Raw genomic sequence first — 10,754 nt, forward strand, 5'->3', positions numbered from 1 at the left:
ACAAGACTTTGGGCAGGTCACAGGCTTTAAACTAAACAATAAGACTAAGCTTTTGGTAAAAAACACAAGGGAGCAAGACAAAAAGGAATTACAACAGAAAGCAGAGTTAGTTATACATAAAAAAGTCAATTACCGAGAGATTTTTAAAGACAATTACAAGAATGTGTGGAAATAAATAAATAGAGATTTAGAGATATGGGGAAGAATGAATTCATCATTTTGGGGAAGAATATATCCTCTCCATCTTTTCCTCTTTCTCCCTCTACCATCCATCTATCCATGTCCCCATCACCTCTCCCCTGGAGCTCACCAGATTTCTCCGAGGGTCCTGGGAGGGAATGCTCAGAGGTTGTGGGGAGGGACGCAGGAGACAGCCTGACCAGGTCAACCGTCCATCTTCCTCTTTCCATCCTGGCCAGGTCTGCAGGTTCAGTCTCAGCTAAATTTGCAGGTTCAGCTTCCTGAGGAGCGCAGAAATCAGAGAAGTTGCAGCTTCCTGGGAGGGAGGAAGAAGCCAAGTGAATCTCAGAGCCTCTGCAGGGATCCTCCTGCCTAAGACATTCTGCTGCCCCTGTTGAAACCCCAATTGGGCACACCCTTCCCAAGAGCCTCCACCCATTTGAAAACACCTTTGGCAATTCCTTTCATCACCTCCCTCCCTTTCTTATTTTTATTTTCGATATTCTATCTTTATTGGTTTAAAATCAACACATACACATACATACACACACACACACACACACACACACACAACAAAAACTTAGAAAAAGAAAAAAGGGTTAATTGTTTTCTTAATTTCTGGCCTCTATTTTTTTTAGTAAACTTTATCTTTATTTAATCTTGTCTTAATTCTTAATACCTTGTTCAATTCCAAGAGTTATTCGAAGCATTCTAAAGTTTTTTATATGGGGACACTGTTCATTTAAATATTGTCTATAGATCTCCCATTCCCTTTTAAACTTTTGGGTCGATCGATCTCTGATTTCCCCCCCGTCATTTATGCTACCGGGTAGTTCCATATACCGGGTATTCAAGCGTTTTTTACTTGCCACACTTCTTTTCATGGAATTTTATCTTCTTTTCATCCCTTGGCAATCAGCATCCCCGCTGCAGTTGTTGCATACAAAAACAACCCTTCCCAAGAGCCCCCGCCCATTTTCAAACACCTTTGGCCATTCCTTTCTCCTGCCTGTCCCACCTCCCTTCCGAAGGCTGGCGTGGTACGCACATTAGTGGCCTGAGAGTAGAGCCCTTGGAACATAAGAGTTAATCTGCAAAGGACTGCTCTGAATACATGGGTGGCCCTTGCATGGAGATGAAGGAAGCCCCTTACTTGCATCTGGAACCCCTGGGAGAGGCGGGGGATCCGCTGCTCCCTCTGCCTTCGCTGCCTCCCCCTCTGTCCTCCTGCCCTGCAAACACCCTTTGCTCTTGTTACTCAGGGAAGAGAGGCGGCTGATGGAAAGAGCCTTCAAACCCATCCGCTTCCTCCTCTGCAGCCCAGTGAGAGGGGAGGAAGCTGCAGTGCCTGGTTCACTTCAGATACACACATCACATGGTATACTGGCATTTTGAATGAACAAGACCTCTGCCTTTCATGTGGTGGGAGTGGGGTGGGTTAAAAGTGGTGAGACTTCCCCCTCCAGTCCTTTTTGGAAACTTTTGCCACGAGTAAACAACTTAGGTGGCAAGTTCACAAGAGATGCACTTTGGAGCACTGCTTGCTCATCCCATGGGTGTTCTGTGGGTGTTTATACCACGTGATTCCTTAAAGGGGGCATTTCTTGAAAATCGAAGGCCATTTTGACAAAATGCAAGACTTTTTAAGACAGCCCTGTACAGGGAAGTTTTAATGTATTTTATTTTGTTAGAAGCAGCCCAGAGCGGCTGAGGCAACACAGTCAGATAGACAGGGTGCAAGTAATGAATTAATAATAATATAATAATAATATTTCATCCAAAGCCTGTAATGCATGCTGATCAGAGACTCTGTCCCAACCACCCCCTGAACGCAACTCCTGTCCCTGTAGGAAACAGGAACTTTGGTCATGAGTAAACTTAGATGGCAAGTCCACAGGAGAAGCACTTTGTTGCACTGCTTGCTCCTACTAGGTGTGTTCTGTGTGTGTTTGGACCTAGAGGACAGCAAACATGTTTACACCACGGGATTACTTAAAGAGAGGATTTCTTTAAATTCGAAGGCCATTTCTACAAAATGGAAGACTTCTGAAAGGCAGCCCTGTACTGGGAAGTGTTTGATGTTTTTGGTGTTATTTATTTTGTTGGAGGCAACACAGTCAAGTATTGATTTTTTTTTAATTATTATTATTATTATTATTATTATTACTTCCTTAGCCTGTCCCACTATGCATGCTGATCAAACACTCTGCCCCAACAACCCCTTCCAACGCAACAGGGCTTCCTATTTTTACTGCTATTCTTTATATTTCTATACTGCCCTTCCTCGGATGATCACAGGGCAGCTTAGAATAGAAAAACACAGAGATGCACACCAGAGTAAGAAATAAAAAGGACAACCCTCCCCAATGCAGTTGTGAAGTCCACAGGTTGTTTAATGAGAGAAGAGGAATGCTTTCACCTGGTGCCTAAAGATAAGGCCCTCCTCTCAGGGGGTGCAGATATTAAAATTAAAATACAATTATTAAGGCGATCCAGGCCAGCAATGCCCTCCCCTTTCCCTGCAACTCACTTTGCCCCAGATCCCGGGCAGAAAGAAGCCTCTCTCTATCCCCAGCGCAACCCCCCCTCCCCCCCGCCTTCAAGGCCCCCATTAAAAAACCAGCTCCCTTTCCTCCTTTGTCTTCTCCCCGCCCCGGGGCTTCTCATCCTGGACCCCCTTGCAAAGCTGCTTCCCTCCTTCCCCGCTATTGTCCATGCACTCACCCGAAATCCTGAGCAGAGAGAGCGGGAATGGGAGCCCGCGCGTGGGAGGCAGGGAGTGACCCCGCTCAATTAGGAGGCTTGATTAGGAAGAAGCCGCCTCCTCCGCGTCTGCACGAGGCAGCCCCGCTTCCCGCCTCCTTTGCAAGCCCCGATTTTATCTCTGCTGGTGAAGCCGGAAGTGGAGGCAACTCTGGGGAGGAAGGAGAAGTTTCTCCCCACGCTCAGCCTCTTGTCCAAAGCATAATAATAACAATTTGATAATTGGGGGAAGGAAGGAAAACCTTGTAGTTCCCTGCCAATGGGGAGACGAGGGAAGGAACGTGCGCATAGGGAACACATGCTCAAATTTGCCCCAGCTGGACTGGGCCTGCTTTGGACCCCGCTCTTGCAAGAACTTACTGTCCTCACTGCTTCACCAGTTTTGTTCAGATTGCATTTTAAGGAGCAAGTTCAAGGGTTTTTTTTTTATAGGAAAATCACCTGGATTACCAAAGACAACAGCCAGGAATATAGGCGCAAAACGGCAGCCAGTAAGCCTGATCCTTAAAAAAACCCTAAAAAAAAACCTGTTGCAACAGAACTTGCACCCACCACCAGGATGAAGTAGGAAGGAAACCCAGAACAAAGGATGGTTCCCACTTTTATCAGTTTTACAGAGTTACCCACAACACCCCTAAAATCACATCATGGATACATTACCAATTACATCACAAAATGAGAGGTGTGTGTGTCTGGCGACAGAAACCTTAGCATCAGGGCTTGCCCCCACCCTTCCATTGACCCCCACCATACACCCATCAAGTGATGCAAAAGAGATATTTACTTGTCCCTGCATGGGCGTACCGAAGGGGGGGCAGGCGGGGGCAGCTGCCCCCCCTAGAAGCCAGCTGCCCCCCGCCCACCAGAAGCAAAAATGATCGGCGCCGGGCAAGAGAAGCCGCATCCCGGACTGCCCGGCGCGTCCATTTAGGCTGAGGAAGAAGCGGGGCAGGAGGAGAGGAGCGGAGAAGGAGGCTGCTGTCCCTGCCGCCCAAGTTCCTCCCTTTGCCCCCCCCCCCTTGCCCAAGGCAGCTCCTGTCCCGGAGGCAAGGAGGAGCGCGCTCACAGCGGCGGGCTGCTGTGGGGACGGCTCTGCTCACTGTGCTTTTGCCGCGTCGCTCTTCCCTCTCACGCCTCCCTCAGCCTCCCTCCCTCCCTCCCGGTGTTCTGGGAATATTAACACGTTTGGAGGGCTTGCCTGTTCCTGGCGTTGTGTTGTCTGTCATTCCTTCACCCCAACTCCTCTGGTTCCCCCCTTTTAAAGTTACTTTACTGCTCTGAAGTTGGTGTTTCCCTCTGTCCCCCTTTTTCTGAGCTGTTTAAAATCCCTGCTTTTCTACCGCTAGCAAAAATATCTCCTGGGTTGGTGTTTCGCAGCGTCCTTTTACCTGCCCTAGCAATTACTGTTGTTCAGCCCCTCCCTGCCTTTTGCTGTGTTAAAACCACCTTGTTGTTAAGACCCTCCTTGTTGTGGCTTCTCCCTGTTCCTTAGTTGCTGTTTTGCCCAGCAGCATTTAACCCTTTGTTTTCCACTTTCCTGCCTTCAAGTCTTTATCAAGTTTGCATTCAAGTCTGGTGACTTCTTTTCAGTGTATCTGAAGAAGTGTGCATGCACACGAAAGCTCATACCAAGAACAAACTTAATTGGTCTCTAAGGTGCTACTGGAAGGAATTTTTATTATTTTTTTAAAATGAATTTCTCACTGCATTTAAAAATGTTACTTTCCTGGGAAGGATTTCCCAGGTGGGCTGGCGATGATAATAAATACTCATATTGTGAAAATAATAAAAGGTGGGCTGGCGATGATAATATATACTCATATTGTGAAACTGTACAGGCGGAGACCATTTCAGGCAATTGCCAACTCATAGATCCTTTTGGACCTGGAAAAAGGCAAAACGGGTGGAACAGTGGCGGGGCAGGAACAAGGCATAACAGGGCAGAACGGGGTTTGCAAGATATAAAAACGACTTCAAAATTCCTGTCCATGAACCTCAGCATTGACCAAGATGCTACATAGTGACCTTCATAGGAATCTGTGGCTGAAGGGGCCAGAGAAGGGTTAAAAAGGCAATGCATTGGGGAAAACCCCCTCCCAACAACCTGGAATCAAAGAGGGAGGGGAAGGAGGGAAGTAAAGCTCCATCTTATCCCTCCCAGCCAGGGGCGTACCCAGGATCAAAACTAGGGGGGGGCAAGCCATGGTCGTCCCCCCCCCCCCCCGTTTTCCCAGAGTTGTCGACCTTTTGGCTGGTGGGGTGGCATGACATGGGCCCAGGACTCCCGTGATGCAGGGGGGAATAACCAGAGGCGTAGTAAGGTTAGGTGCAGGGGCATCTTAAGCATATCCGGCGCCGGAGTACAAAGATCCCTCCGGAGGGCCCCTCCCATTTCCCACATCATACATTCAACACACATTTAAAGCACATGATTTCACCCAGAGAATCCTGGAAACTGTAGCTTCCCACTCACAGAGCTACAGTTCCCAGGATTCTCTAGAGGAAGTCACGTGCTTTAAATGTGTGGTCTACTCTAGAACTGGCGTCAGCGGCTGAACATCTGCTTGACATGCGGAAGGTCCCTGGTTCGGTCCCTGACATATCCAGGTATGCTGGAATAGGACTGCATAAAAATCCCAGAGGGCTGTTGTCAGTCAGTGTAGACACCATGGAGCTAGGTAGGCCAGTGATACAACTCTGGTTAAGTTATCCCTCTATAAAAGTAATTTTTCATTTCCTCAGGTCATGTGTCCCTTGTTAAACTGGCAGAAAAGGAGGGGCCCCACCCATTTTTTGCACCTGTCCTGCCCACCACTAGTATGCCACCCCTGAGAAATGGCCCTTCATGGAAAAGGTTACCCATTCCTGGTTTAAACTACCTTGATATGTTTTATGAGTAAAAGTAATCCTAGCTTCATTCCAGAATTACAGTATCTGATGTTTACATAAACATTTTGGAAACAGATTTGTCAGGGGTTGGCTTCATAATTTCTCAAACTTTTTGGAGTCCTCTGTCCATAGGAAGCCCAAGTGAGCTAGTAGTATTTACTCAAGTTTGCTTGGCATTCTTCTTCCTCACTTACTGGAAAATTAAGTGTCTTCCTTGTATTTTTGAAGTAAAAGGTAAAAGGTAAAGGACCCCTGGACAGATTAAGTCCAGTCAATGGCGACTATGGGGATGCGGCGCTCATCTCGCTCTATAGGCCGAGGGAGCCAGTGTTTGTCCGCAGACAGCTTCCGGGTCATGTGGACAGCATGACTAAGCTGCTTCTGGCGAACCAGAGCAGTGCACAGAAACACTGTTTACCTATTTAACTACTTGCACTTTGACATGTTTTCGAACCACTAGGTTGGCAGGAGCATGAAAAAAAATTGGATTAAGCAAATAAGAGAGCCAGGGAAGTATAGCAGTTAAGAATGTTGGGCTAGGTCGGACCTGAGGGAGGCCCAGGTTCAAATCCCCACTCAGCCAAGAAGCTCATTGCATGACCTTGGACCAGTTGTCCTCTCTCAACCTTGCCAACCTTGCAAAGTTGTTACAAAGATGAAAAGAAAATCATGTTTACTTCCTTGGACACCTCGGGGGAAATGGAGGAGTATAAATGTAGTAAATAAAGAAAACAAGCAAACAAACAAACAAACAAATATGGACTGTGTTACTGGAAAGGTACTTTTCCCCAAGTCAAACCATCTAGCTCAGTACTGCATACACTGACTGGCAGCAGCTTTCCAGGGTTTCAGGCAGGGGAGATTCTTAGCCGTACATGCAGATGCCAGGGAGGAAAACTTGGGTGCAAGGTGTTCTAACCATTTAAGGGGATGACCCTCCCCTTAAGACATAGATACATTGGAAGCCACATTATGCAAAATCAAACTCTTGGTCCATCTAGCTCAGTATTGCCCACACTGACTGGCAGTGGCTCTTCAGGAGTCTTTCCCACTTCCCAGCCCTAACTAGAGATGCCAAAGATTGAACCTGGGACCTTCTGCATCAAAGCAGATGCTCTGCCACAGAGCTATGACTCCGCCCCCTGCTTTATTTGCAGATTAAATAAATAGCTGGAATGTTGGGAATTAGAAAAAATGAAACAACCAGTTATTCCCAGCCTAGCTGGTGGGGGGGGGCACTCCAGCCATCCTAAGGGCCATTTGCCCCTCTACCCGCCTTACCCAATTCCCCCTTCCCTACCTGGCTGACTGGGGAGTGGGCTCCACTCTGCCAAGGGGGGATGCCACAGAGGTTGGCACCCTCTTCCAACAGAGCCAAGTTTGCTCATCTAGTCTTCTCTTGTTTCCCCCACCTGGCATGGACCTGGGCTGGGAGCATGGGCGTACCGAAGGGGGGGCAGGCGGGGGCAGCTGCCCCCCCCTAGAAGCCAGCTGCCCCCCCCAGAAGCAAAAATGATCGGCGCCGGGCAAGAGAAGCCGCATCCCGGACTGCCCGGCGCGTCCATTTAGGCTGAGGAAGAAGCGGGGCAGGAGGAGAGGAGCGGAGAAGGAGGCTGCTGTCCCTGCCGCCCAAGTTCCTCCCTTTGCCCCCCCCCCCTTGCCCAAGGCAGCTCCTGTCCCGGAGGCAAGGAGGAGCGCGCTCACAGCGGCGGGCTGCTGTGGGGACGGCTCTGCTCACTGTGCTTTTGCCGCGTCGCTCTTCCCTCTCACGCCTCCCTCCCTCCCTCCCTCCCTCCCTCCCTCCCTCCCTCCCGGTGTTCTGGGAATATTAACACGTTTGGAGGGCTTGCCTGTTCCTGGCGTTGTGTTGTCTGTCATTCCTTCACCCCAACTCCTCTGGTTCCCCCCTTTTAAAGTTACTTTACTGCTCTGAAGTTGGTGTTTCCCTCTGTCCCCCTTTTTCTGAGCTGTTTAAAATCCCTGCTTTTCTACCGCTAGCAAAAATATCTCCTGGGTTGGTGTTTCGCAGCATCCTTTTACCTGCCCTAGCAATTGCTGTTGTTCAGCCCCTCCCTGCCTTTTGCTGTGTTAAAACCACCTTGTTGTTAAGACCCTCCTTGTTGTGGCTTCTCCCTGTTCCTTAGTTGCTGTTTTGCCCAGCAGCATTTAACCCTTTGTTTTCCACTTTCCTGCCTTCAAGTCTTTATCAAGTTTGCATTCAAGTCTGGTGACTTCTTTTTCAGTGTATCTGAAGAAGTGTGCATGCACACGAAAGCTCATACCAAGAACAAACTTAATTGGTCTCTAAGGTGCTACTGGAAGGAATTTTTATTATTTTTTTAAAATGAATTTCTCACTGCATTTAAAAATGTTACTTTCCTGGGAAGGATTTCCCAGGTGGGCTGGCGATGATAATAAATACTCATATTGTGAAAATAATAAAAGGTGGGCTGGCGATGATAATATATACTCATATTGTGAAACTGTACAGGCGGAGACCATTTCAGGCAATTGCCAACTCATAGATCCTTTTGGACCTGGAAAAAGGCAAAACGGGTGGAACAGTGGCGGGGCAGGAACAAGGCATAACAGGGCAGAACGGGGTTTGCAAGATATAAAAACGACTTCAAAATTCCTGTCCATGAACCTCAGCATTGACCAAGATGCTACATAGTGACCTTCATAGGAATCTGTGGCTGAAGGGGCCAGAGAAGGGTTAAAAAGGCAATGCATTGGGGAAAACCCCCTCCCAACAACCTGGAATCAAAGAGGGAGGGGAAGGAGGGAAGTAAAGCTCCATCTCATCCCTCCCAGCCCAGGTCCATGCCAGGTGGGGGAAACAAGAGAAGACTAGATGAGCAAACTTGGCTCTGTTGGAAGAGGGTGCCAACCTCTGTGGCATCCCCCCTTGGCAGAGTGGAGCCCACTCCCCAGTCAGCCAGGTAGGGAAGGGGGAATTGGGTAAGGCGGGTAGAGGGGCAAATGGCCCTAAGGATGGCTGGAGTGCCCCCCCCACCAGCTAGGCTGGGAATAACTGGTTGTTTCATTTTTTCTAATTCCCAACATTCCAGCTATTTATTTAATCTGCAAATAAAGCAGGGGGCGGAGTCATAGCTCTGTGGCAGAGCATCTGCTTTGATGCAGAAGGTCCCAGGTTCAATCTTTGGCATCTCTAGTTAGGGCTGGGAAGTGGGAAAGACTCCTGAAGAGCCACTGCCAGTCAGTGTGGGCAATACTGAGCTAGATGGACCAAGAGTTTGATTTTGCATAATGTGGCTTCCAATGTATCTATGTCTTAAGGGGAGGGTCATCCCCTTAAGTGGTTAGAACACCTTGCACCCAAGTTTTCCTCCCTGGCATCTGCATGTACGGCTAAGAATCTCCCCTGCCTGAAACCCTGGAAAGCTGCTGCCAGTCAGTGTATGCAGTACTGAGCTAGATGGTTTGACTTGGGGAAAAGTACCTTTCCAGTAACACAGTCCATATTTGTTTGTTTGTTTGTTTGTTTGCTTGTTTTCTTTATTTACTACATTTATACTCCTCCATTTCCCCCGAGGTGTCCAAGGAAGTAAACATGATTTTCTTTTCATCTTTGTAACAACTTTATGGAGCAGCCTGCGGACGGGACGGCCGGTAATCCTGGAGCCCGCTCCCACCGCGCCGTGAAGAAAGGGATCCGCTGGCTGCAATCTGAGGGTTGAGTTCTGTGAGTCTGTGATGATTCTGCCTCGTGGATGTTTGTGAGCGTCTGTCTGGTCCAAAAGATTCCAAAGAGGAAAACTAATCTAAAAGGTGGCCAAAACTAAACGGCCAAATAAAAGACTCTCTAAAATAAAAGTGAAAATAAGACAACAGAGGCTGCAGTCTGGTGGAGGAGCCTACCAAGCACGAGAGGTCCCACACGGGGGAGAAGCCCTACGCCTGCTCTGAGTGCGGGCAGAACTTCCGCTGGAGCCAAGGCCTCAAGAAACACATGCGGACGCACACGGGAGAGAAGCCCTACCAGTGCCCGAGCTGCGAGAAAACCTTCTCCAGCTCCTCCAACCTGTCCCGGCACCAGAAGATCCACACCAGGGAGAAGCCGTAACGGCGGTTTCATGTCCGGATCCAGTGGTGGGATCGCGGGTGCGGTCGGGTGCAGGGATACCAAAGATGGACGTCCAGAATGCCAGCGGTTGAGTTCTAGAGCTTTATTCAAAGAAAGGTGCAGACTTCTAGCAAAGCAAGTGAATATAAGCATATCTGAGCTCCTTGCTACAACTACTACCGTATTTTTTCGCTCCATAGGGCGCACCTCATTTTTAAAGGAGACCCAGAATTATTTTTCCTGGTTTTCCTCCTCTAAAAGCCCTGTTTTTCTGAGGATCAGCTAAAAGTTTTGCAGCTTTTTTGCAAAGGGAAAAGCCCTGGTTTTTTGAGGATCAGCTAAAAGTTTTGCAGCTTTTTTTGCAAAGGGAAAAGCCCTGGTTTTTTGAGGATCAGCTAAAAGTTTAGCAACTTTTTTTGCAAAGGGGGAAAAGCAAAGAGGAAAAGCCCCGTTTTTATGGGGTTCAACTCACATTTCTGCAGCTTCTAAAGGAAAGGGAGCCTTTTCTACAGTTTCCAGACAGATAATCTAATCAGCCAGTCACATGTCACTGGGGAAACAATCAACCTCCCTCTGCAGCACATTCAACAAAGGAGTGCGGGGCAAGAGAGCGGGGCTGAAAGGGAGCCAGGGACTCTTATCTCTCTCCCATCTCTTGCTGATCAGCTGCTGAGCGGGGTCCTTTCAACACCCCCTTTTCTCTTTGTAAAATAAAAAGCATGATCCTCTTTTGGCCCCTGGGCAATTCAGCTCCAGAGACCACCACTCGCTCCATAAGATGCACAGATATTTCCCCTTATCTTTTAGGAGGAAAAAAGTGCGTCTTATGGAGCGA

This window comes from Lacerta agilis, chromosome 2, assembly GCF_009819535.1.
Source record: "Lacerta agilis isolate rLacAgi1 chromosome 2, rLacAgi1.pri, whole genome shotgun sequence".
NCBI classification, from domain to species: domain Eukaryota; kingdom Metazoa; phylum Chordata; class Lepidosauria; order Squamata; family Lacertidae; genus Lacerta; species Lacerta agilis.